Source organism: Cajanus cajan, chromosome 1 (assembly GCF_000230855.2).
Source record: "Cajanus cajan strain Asha chromosome 1, NIPB_CcT2T_4, whole genome shotgun sequence".
In the NCBI taxonomy this organism is placed as follows: Eukaryota; Viridiplantae; Streptophyta; class Magnoliopsida; order Fabales; family Fabaceae; genus Cajanus; species Cajanus cajan.
The window spans coordinates 80,946,952-80,958,682 of NC_138517.1; positions in this window are offsets into that span (position 1 = coordinate 80,946,952).

Consider the following 11,731-nt stretch of genomic DNA (forward strand, 5'->3'; position numbering starts at 1 on the left):
GTGAGGGGGTGTATTGAAAAAAACCCAAGTCTCGCCAATCGTAGATTATTAAAAGGGTCACCTACCATTTATCCACGTACCAAGCCCAATAGTGTTGGACGTGAGGGAGTGTATTAGGAAAAACCAAAATCTCACATCGACTAGAGATTAGGCAATTGAATAGTATATAAGTGGAAAGGAGCTCTCACTTTACAAGCCGATTTTATAGGGTTGAGTTAGGCTTAAATCCACTATTCTAAGAGATACCAAATGTGGGAATGAGCAATGAGATGGAGTGGAAGTGACCTTGGTCAAAGGGCTTGAGTTAATAAATGTAGGAGGTGGGTAAAAATGAGACTTAGTTACGTGGGTGGATATATCATATAGGGGAGAACAGGGAAATATATTATAATATGATAGATTATTAGGTGGATTTATCCATGTACCAAGTCCAATAGTACTGGACGTGAGGGGGTGTATTGAGAAAAACTCAAGTTCCGCCAATCCTAGATTATTAAAAGGGTCACTCACAATTTATCCATGTACCAAACTCAATAGTGATGGATGTGAGAGGGTGTATTGAGAAAAATCCAAGTCTCGCCAATCCTAGATTATTATTAAAAAGGCCATCCACCATTTATCCATGTACCAAGCCCAATAGTGCTGGACGTGAGGGGGTGTATTGGAAAAAACCTAAGTCCCGCCAATCCTAGATTATTAAAAGGGTCACCCACCATTTATCCACGTACCAAGCCCAATAGTGTTGGACGTGATGGGGTGTATTAGGAAAAACTCAAATCTCACATGAACTAGAGATTAGGCAATTGAATAGTATATAAGTGGAAAATAACTCTCACTTTACAAGCTGGTTTTATAGGGTTGAGTTATGTGACACCCTCTACCCCAACATTAATACACAATGAATTTAAACAAAATATTTTTTTATCTTTGAAGTAAATAAAATCTTTCATAGTTTGATAACATCTTTCATGTATAAAACAATTGTCACAAATATCATAAGGCAGAAGATTCACATTCATAACTCATAAATCATATAAAGTCAACATGTAAGTATCAAAACTTAAGAAGTTATACAAAAGAAAATATAGACTAATTCCAGCAAAGGTGGCAGTGCCTCCTAGTTAGGAATTAATTTATAATTTCCAAATCATGTAATAAAAATAATATGACAAAGACGTACATTTTGGTCTTTTCTCAAGAACGTTCAAAATTACAAAAGAATAGAAAATTAAAGCTTTTAAAATAATAACATCCCAAAATAAGCCTAGCTATGCCCGATGTCACATCCTATCAGAGCATGCCCAACTGAAGCCTTAAGCCTCATCACCAATATCCTCATGATGTTGATCACCTGCAACATAATTTAAACATATACAAAAACAACAAGGGAGTGAGAAATTAACATCTCACTCAGTTTTAGGTGAAGAAATAAAGGTTAGATAGCACACACACGCACAACATATATAAGTCACATGTACACAATACACATAAATAATCAATATCACATATATACTCATTTATCATGCTATGCTGTCATGAACTCGACTCATAAATGCATGCATGTGGTGCCATAAGGAAGTTTCACAATTCATCACTGGTGACCCTAAGGCACACCTGTACAACTGTCGGTGACCCTAAGGTACACCTTGTTAGCATATCACAACTGTCGGTGACCCTAAGGTACACCTTGTTAGCATATCACAACTGTCGGTGACCCTAAGGTACACCTGGTTAGCATATCACAACTGTCGGTGACCCTAAGGTACACCTTGTTAGCATGTTACATCACTGGTATGCGGCCTCAGCGGCACACCTGGAATAATATATGCATATGATGCATGTCATACATTCATTATTTCATTAACACAACATTTGACTTATTACATAATTTCATTAAGTACATCATGTAATCATTTTTCATGTTCTCATAATCACCTCTTGTCTCAATAGTCTATTCTTAGGTCTCATGTCATTTGTCCATATTTCACATGGTCATGTCATAAATACTCATCATAAGGTTCGCATAGGAATTCACAAAGGGCATTCTTATTCATATTCAAACTTATTCATTTTTAACGTTAATGACGTAATCATTTATTATTTCCAACAAAGAATAAAGTAGAGCAAACAGAAAATAAGACAGAACAACGGCAAGGGATTGAGGTTACATAATCATTTATTATTTTCAACAAGGAACAGAGCAGAGCAAACAGAAATAAAACAGAACAACGGCAAGGGATTGGGGCCAATCCGACAATCAAACTACCCAACAATTATCCCCACACCCCCGAGCGAGGTTTCTCACTCCCCCCTTACCTGGATAAGCAGGAGCTGGAACTTGAGCAGAAACTCCTCCTCTGGATTCCCTCTTTCCTTCCCTCTCTTTCTTTCTTTCTTTCTTTCTCTCTCTCTCTCTCTCTCCCTCTAAAATTTTCACTTCTTACTGAATATAAATTTTTTTCACCCCTTGCCCCTATTTATAGGCAACCTGGTGTTCCCGGAACGACCCGTATTGAATTCGGAACGGCCTGTTTCGGATCCCTCGAATCTGTGCAAATTTTTCAACTGGAAGGACCCGTTCTAAAATTGGAACAGCCCGTTTCCAAAAAGCAGAACGGCCCGTTCTAAAATTAGAACGACCCGTTCTGGGGTTTCATTTAACACTCATTGACCATACGTAGAATGGCCCGTTTCCAACTTCATTTTCTAGGCATATTTAGAGTTCCAGAACGGCCCGTTCTCGAATAACAAAAATGGGTCTTTTTACTAAATTGGAACGGCCCGTTCCACTTTTGGAACGGCCCGTTCCACTTTTGGAACGGCCCGTTCTGCCATTTCAAAATCATTATATTTTCATTGTTTGGAACGACCCGTTCCACTTTTGGAACAGCCCGTTCCAACCTAAAGAAACAGAATTTTATAAAATATTTCATAAATAATTTAAATTATTAAAAACCTTTACAATATTTTATAATAACCCATTTAATTAACTAAAATAACTATAAAAATAATCTTCATAAATATATTAAAATAGATAATAATTAATATTGTAATAGTAAAAATTTCGGGGTGTTACAATTCTCCCCTCCTTTTAAAAATTTCGTCCCCGAAATTTACCTGAAAACAAAAATAGATAAGTTTCTCGCATGTTTCTTTCTAATTCCCATGTAGCACTCACTACCTTATTGAGGTACAACTCTATCAATCTCTCCAAGAAATGTCTAATGTTCATAAGTACAAGGTGAGCAAACTTGGTAAGCCTATCCATAAGATCAAATTTCTTAAGAATATCATACATAACTACAACTAAGTCCATAAATACATAATCTTATTTCCAAATTAGGACGTTTAAAGGTTGCATAAATCTGGGAGTTTTTGGTGTTCTATCTTAACTTTCTGATATACAAAGCAAACATACACAAATTCCTCCACTTTCCTCTTCATCTTGGGCCACCAAAACATCTTTTTAAGGTCTTGGTACATCTTAGTGACTCCTGGATGGATACTAAGGATACTCTTATGACCTTCTTCTAGGATTGCTCTCTTAAACTTTGGCACACTAGGAATGTACAACCTATTCTTAGATCTCAACACTCCATCCACTCCAAATCTAAACTCACTCTCCACACCTTGATTCAACTTCTCTACTTGACTCAATAAGAAAAGGATCTACCTTCTGACCTTCTTTAATCTCATCTATCAAGCTATTAGTCACTCTCAAAGCTCCCAACTTAATACTCTTAGAGGTCAACTTACACCCTAAGTTCATATCCCTAAGCTCCTCAATCATATGCAATTCCCTAATCATCAAAGAAAACACTCTCAAATATTTTCTACTTAAAGTGTTAGCTACAACATACGCCTTACATGGGTAATAATTCAATTGAAAGTCATAATCCTCTAACCATCTCCTCTACTTCTCTTTTCACCTTAGACCATCACGCTTCCGCTGCGCCACTCTGATACATTTTAGTAACTCCTAAATGAATGCTAAGAGTACTTTTATGTCTTTTCTCTAAGATCATCTTCCTTAATTTGGGTTTGCTAAACACGTAGACTCTATTTTTGAATCTCAAAACACCATCAACTTCCAAGCGTAAAGGGTTATCTATACTTCTACCAATCTTTTCCACTTGGCTCACTAAGAAAGGATTTAACTCCTGGGTCCTCTAATTTCATCCATTAATCTATTAGTCCTTTCAACATATTCAATTCAATGTTCCTACGGGTGAGCTTACATATTATGCTTAAGTCTCTAACATCCTCAATCGAATCCAACCCTTATATCATCAAAAATGATAGATGAATGCTCATCCTACTCAGGGCATTTGTCAAAATATTAGCTTTACTTTTATAACCCTCTCCAAGGATTAGAAGCCTAAGTGTAAGTTCACTATGTACTCATACTCGGTCTTCAAGTCTTACCACTTCATTAATACCCCAGGCAAACTCTTATTCATTACCTTGTCCTATAGCCTCATACCTTGCCACTAGGGGTGAGCAACGGGTGGGTTTGATCGGGTTCGGGTTAAAAATGTCCAACCCATTGTAAACCGACTTTGAAAAAATGTGACCCATATCCGACCGACTGAGTTTTCGATTTGAGGCGGTTCGGGTTGAAACGGATTCGGATTTAAGCGGGTGGGTATAATCGGGTTTGAATTTTTTTGTAGACCAATTTATCTTAACGAAGATGAAGCTTAAAACGATAAAAAATATTTTTAAAATAGTGTATAAAAATAGAATGAAGGTGACAATAGATGGTGTAAATAGATTCGTAGTTAAAACATTTACAAACTAAAGAAACAAAAATAAAAGATAACAAAATTCATAGTTGTTACATGGAAAAAAAATATAAAGTTAGATTACAAAACCATAAGAAATCACAGTCACACAAAATGTAATCAAAATGGAGATAAGAAGATGGAAAAGAAAGACAAAGAAAGAAGCAAAAAGATAATTCTAAAAATGGACTAGTGTGTTGAGAAGTTGAATGAGAAAGGAGAAGACAAAATAAATATCTAAGTTATGAGAAAAAGGAAAAAAATAAGTTACAAATTGATGGCTATATTATACTTGAAATAAAGACTTTTAAATTTGGACCATTGTTGTTTAGTTATACAAAAGTAATAAAAATTTAAACTTATCTCATTTTCGGTTGGGTTCGGTTTTTAGCGGGTTGAAAAATTCAAAACCGAACCCGCCCAATATAACCCGTATAAAATCAAAATTTTAACCCGATTTACCCATAAGACCCACCCGAACCCACCCAAAAGAAATATTTTTTTTCGGGTTTTTCGGGTTCGATTCGGGTGTCGGTTTAATGCTCACCCCTACTTGCCACAAAATGAATCAACTAATTATGCTTATTCAATACCCTTCAACAATCCACTCGTTACTCGAGTCATACCTAGTCTCTCACTACTAGGAGTAATTTCACAAGTCAAACTTAAATTTCTAATTTGAGCCAAAAGATACATCTCTTCAACCATAAAGAAAGATGAATATAGATGTTTCCTACTCAAAGCATCGACCACTACTTTAGATTTACCCAGATAATAACTAAGATTAAAATCCTAATCCTTACAATTTCCAACTATCTCTTCTGTCTCATATTCAACTCCTTCGGATCAAATAGATATTTAAGATCCTTATGATCACTAAATACCTCAAGCTTAAAATTATATCAGTAATGTTTCCAAAATCTCAAGCGTAACTATCACAACCTCTAATTCAAGGTCATGGGTAAGGTAATTTCTCTCATGAATTTTCCATTACTTAGATGCTTAAAAACATAAGTTACTACCTTTTTCTTGCATCAATAATCCACCCAAACCTGTCTTCAAAGCATCACTATATACCACATAAAACTTACTAGAGTCCGGTACTATTAACACTAGCCAATTTTTCTTAATAGTTTAGAAAATACTTTCACACTATTCCAAAAAGGCAACTATCTATTCCTGATCAATCCAGTCAAAGGTAATGTTATCTTAGAAAATTTCCTCAATAATCTCCTATAATAATAAGTTAATTCAAGAAAACTGATATCCACACTAACTGACTTTGGTATCTTCCACTTAAGCACAACTTCTACCACAGATAAATCTACATTATATCTCCACTAAAAATTACAAGACCTAGAAAGTTCACCTCATACAATAAACATTCATACTTAGATATCTTGGCGTAACGCTGTCTTGGATATATCTTCACCCTTAACTCTAATATGATAATATCACATCCTAAGGTCAATCTCACTAAACACACAACCTTCATATATACCATCCATAAGCATGTACATGAACAACCTTTACCACATAGCATCATACAACCTTAAACAACCTCTCAATCCACAAGAAAACACCCCAAAACATCTTAACAAAGTCAATTATTATTCTTGCATTGCCTACTAACCGAAAACATTATTACAGCCTACTTCTCCTTTCAACAACTATCAAAGAAAACAACACATAGAGAGTTCCACTCATCCACGTGATCTCAACCTATCACCAAAGAAAGCTAAGTGAATAAGCTACAACTCTTAGTAAGACATGAGATTTTAAAAGGATCATCTTCTTAGCTAAAAATTCAAAAATCACCACAGATATATTCAACGCTTACAACTAGACCTTTGATCACCAAAGTAGCTATAACGGGAGTGCAAACATCCCCTACACACTAACGCATCAACATCTAGGCCACAAAATACCTCAGTCTTCTAAACTTACTCCTTTCCACCCCAAATTCATATCAAAGTTTCCCACTACACATCTAAACCAAACAAGTCACATATTTAGTACAAAAGGCTTAGAAAATAAAATTCACATGCAACCATCAAACTCTAGAAATCAACACTTCAATCTCTCCTTAAGAATACCAAAACTCCAATTCTCAACATACATCATCCTTTGATTCAATCGTTACAACTATAGCTTTCTAAAATTTCACCAATCGTAAACTCTCAATATACTAAAAAAAATCAATGTCTTACCCAAATCTAAAGCCTCAATAGTCCCTACAATATTAGCACAATATCTCGTCTACTATTCGTACATATGCTTGCAACACAAGCAATATCACTCAGCCACTACTTCTTACATAAGCAAGAAGTATCAAACAAATAAGAAATCATAAGAATGAAGAAGAGCGGTCATAATGGTATTAGCTAACACTATCATGACTATCATTCCTCTAATTACAAAATAACTTAACAATAACAAACTCTACAATATCAGCACAAGGAGAACATCATCATCATCATTATCAAAGGAAAACATCATCAAAGTATACAACAAACAAAACACTGTCAGAGTACACAACAGAATCACGATAAGTACATAACTCACGGCCGATTGGATCGACCTGCTCTGATACCACTAAATGTGACACCCTCTACCCCAACATTAATACACAATGAATTTAAACAAAATATTTTTTTCTCTTTGAAGTAAATAAAATCTTTCATAGTTTGATAACATCTTTCATGTATAAAACAATTGTCACAAATATCATAAGGTAGAAGATTCACATTCGTAACTCATAAATCATAAAAAGTCAACATGTAAGTATCAAAACTTAAGAAGTTATACAAAAGAAAATATAGACTAATTCCAGCAAAGGTGGCAGTGCCTCCTAGTTAGGAATTAATTTATAATTTCCAAATCATGTAATAAAAATAATATGACAAAAATGTACATTTTGGTCTTTTCTCAAGAACGTTCAAAATTACAAAAGAAGAGAAAATTAAAGCTCTTAAAATAATACCATCCCAAAATAAACCTAACTATGCCCGATGTCACATCCTATCAGAGCATGCCCAACTGAAGCCTTAAGCCTCATCACCAACATCCTCATGATGTTGATCACCTGCAACATAATTTAAACATATACAAAAACAACAAGGGAGTGAGAAATTAACATCTCACTCAGTTTTAGGTGAAGAAATAAAGGTTAGATAGCACACACACGCACAACATATATAAGTCACATGTACACAATACACATAAATAATCAATATCACATATATACTCATTTATCATGCTATGCTGTCATGAACTCGACTCATAAATGCATGCATGTGGTGCCATAAGGAAGTTTCACAATTCATCACTGGTGACCCTAAGGCACACCTGTACAACTGTCGGTGACCCTAAGGTACACCTTGTTAGCATATCACAACTGTCGGTGACCCTAAGGTACACCTTGTTAGCATATCACAACTGTCGGTGACCCTAAGGTACACCTGGTTAGCATATCACAACTGTCGGTGACCCTAAGGTACACCTTGTTAGCATGTTACATCACTGGTATGCGGCCTCAGCGGCACACCTGGAATAATATATGCATATGATGCATGTCATACATTCATTATTTCATTAACACAACATTTGACTTATTACATAATTTCATTAAGTACATCATGTAATCATTTTTCATGTTCTCATAATCACCTCTTGTCTCAATAGTCTATTCTTAGGTCTCATGTCATTTGTCCATATTTCACATGGTCATGTCATAAATACTCATCATAAGGTTCGCATAGGAATTCACAAAGGGCATTCTTATTCATATTCAAACTTATTCATTTTTAACGTTAATGACGTAATCATTTATTATTTCCAACAAAGAATAAAGTAGAGCAAACAGAAAATAAGACAGAACAACGGCAAGGGATTGAGGTTACATAATCATTTATTATTTTCAACAAGGAACAGAGCAGAGCAAACAGAAATAAAACAGAACAACGGCAAGGGATTGGGGCCAATCCGACAATCAAACTACCCAACAATTATCCCCACACCCCCGAGCGAGGTTTCTCACTCCCCCCTTACCTGGATAAGCAGGAGCTGGAACTTGAGCAGAAACTCCTCCTCTGGATTCCCTCTTTCCTTCCCTCTCTTTCTTTCTTTCTTTCTCTCTCTCTCTCTCTCTCTCTCCCTCTAAAATTTTCACTTCTTACTGAATATAAATTTTTTTCACCCCTTGCCCCTATTTATAGGCAACCTGGTGTTCCCGGAACGACCCGTATTGAATTCGGAACGGCCTGTTTCGGATCCCTCGAATCTGTGCAAATTTTTCAACTGGAAGGACCCGTTCTAAAATTGGAACAGCCCGTTTCTAAAAAGCAGAACGGCCCGTTCTAAAATTAGAACGACCCGTTCTGGGGTTTCATTTAACACTCATTGTAGACCCCTAAAATTGTCCGGGACGGAAATAAGACTCGAAGACTCTCGAAGATCAAAGGAAAGTCAGCCAGAAGGACTCCCAGAAGACCATAGGATGACTATCTGTAGGTTTAGAGGTCTTAGAGTAGCAAAAAATAAGAAAGTGGGAGGTTTAGAGCTCAATACGGCCTCCTTGGAGTTCAGTACGGCCGTACTGCATATTTTGTACTCAATACGGCCCGTACTGCAACCAATACGGCCCGTATTGAAACCAATACGGCCGTATTGGTTGTTTTACACTTCAATACGGGCTGTATTGAATCAATACGGCCGTATTGAAGTGTCGGCAAGTGTCGGCGCTTCAGTACGGCCGTACTGAATTCAATACGGGCCGTACTGAAGTGCAAAAATGCAGTACGGACCGTATTGAACCCAGGGGCCGTACTGAGCTCCATTCCTATAAATATAGGGCCATTTGGACGTCCTACCACACTTCTACACTCAGTTTTGACTCCCTCCTTGAGTATTCTGGGGTTTTTGAGCAGTGTTCTGCCCTAGAAATCTCTCTGGGAGTCGATCCGACGAAGTTCTGGAATTCCGAGCACTTAGCTTGGAGATTCGAACCTAGTCGAAGGGAAATCCTCCGGATTTCCATAGTTAAAAGTTTTTAGGAAGGAGCGAGCGAGCTTGTAGAGCGAGGGAACGCCAAAAAGCTTCCCAGTTTTACTCAATATATAAAAGCACGCTTCAAGAGGTTTCTTCTTAAATCCTTCCTTTTACTGCTTTCTGTGTGCATATTTAAACTGTCATCATGTAGATAGTTAATTTATAATTGCTTAGAATAAATAGGGGTAATTTAGTAATTTTACACTATTATTTTTAGAAATAATCTGTCATAGGGAACCCGAAAGGGGCGCTGTGGGGTGCTAACACCTTCCCCACGCGTAACCGACTCCCTTACCCAACTCTGGTTGTAATGGCCAAAGTTGATTTATAAAATCGATTGCCTTATCTCTTTTTCCAATGTTTTGAGTAAAACATTGGTGGCGACTCCACGAACCCTCCTTTTACGAAAACCACTAATCCATGGAGGGTCCCGCTTGGGATTAATATGGATTGGTGAATCATTTAATAAAATTGCTCGTTTGACGAGGTCTCAGTTTGAGAATAAGTCATTTTAGCAATCCATATTTTTAAACAAATAAAAGAGTCCAACCATCCTTCGCGAATGCCGAAAGCCCGTTTCGGGCCGGTGGCGACAGATGGCGACTTCACTGGGGAAGCCTCGAGAGTCAGTCCCATTTAGTGACAGATTAATTTTAACAAATAATAGTTAAAATTACTTCATTACCCCTCGCTTGTATGATAATATGTTTTATCTATTTGGCTTTTAATAACTGTTGTATGTTTAAATTTTCGCAATTGTTTGAAATACAAACTGTACACAAACCTTTGCACACAACAGTTCCCTCTATACCCGGGGGCATGAGTGATTAACCATAGGGAGTGGATGTTAGTACGGCCGGTTGTCGAATGGGTCTATAGGTGCCCGTAGACCGTTGTCGGAAAGCATCACTCAAGGTGATAACCATGAACTTAAGTCCGACGGTGCGTTGGAACTTTCCATCGACCCACGACGAGAGGAATTGGGTCCCTATAATGGGGGCACCTTGGGGGCCTTTGACCAAGTGAGAACAGTTAGATCCTCCTTGAATATGCACTTTTCTGCAGGAGACCCCTACCTCGTGATTCGCTCGTGACTGTTCGTGGATGAGTGAATTGTTTGTGCATTGTTTATGTGACATTGTTTGAGCATACATTGCATTTCTTTAAACATACAACATTCCTTTTTAAAATAAGAATAAATAGGAATAAGAATCTTCCATTGCATGGTGTTAACATCTACCTTCATCACATTCATATAGGTAGTTTCCCTTTTCACCCAAAAATAATAATAATAATAATAATAAAAAATACCCAAAAAAGAAAAAGGGTTATTTATCCAAACCAAGCAATATCATGCATCATCTTAGGGACATCCCGAAAACATGATAATGCTTAGTTGAATAAACACTATGCATGCATATTCACCACCATCATCTCATATCATGCATATAGATCATGGAGGGATCTAGGAGTCATTCATACATCTCTCCTAGTAATCCATTAATAAATATTAATAAAAAGAAAGAAATAATCGATGCGTATGTTCAAAGAATGGATCGCACGCCATTTGTTTTTAAGTGTAAGCCAACAACCGCGCCAAGCGAGTGCGCATCAACTCCGTTGTTGGTAATCAAGACGAATAAAGGGGAAGGTCCGACACCATTAAGGATCACCGCTCCAAGACCTTTCCCCTACGAATAAGGTTGTGCCGTGGATATACGACATCCACTCTTCTGCCGACAGCGATATCTCCAACATCGCTGGACTTGGGGGCATGACTAGGAGTGGCAGGATCTACACTCCCGAAGATCTTCATGATAAAGCCCCCAAGAATAAAGAAAAAGAAGAAAAGAAAACCGAGGAAAAAGAATCCGAGGAGGAGACAGACGAGCTGTTAA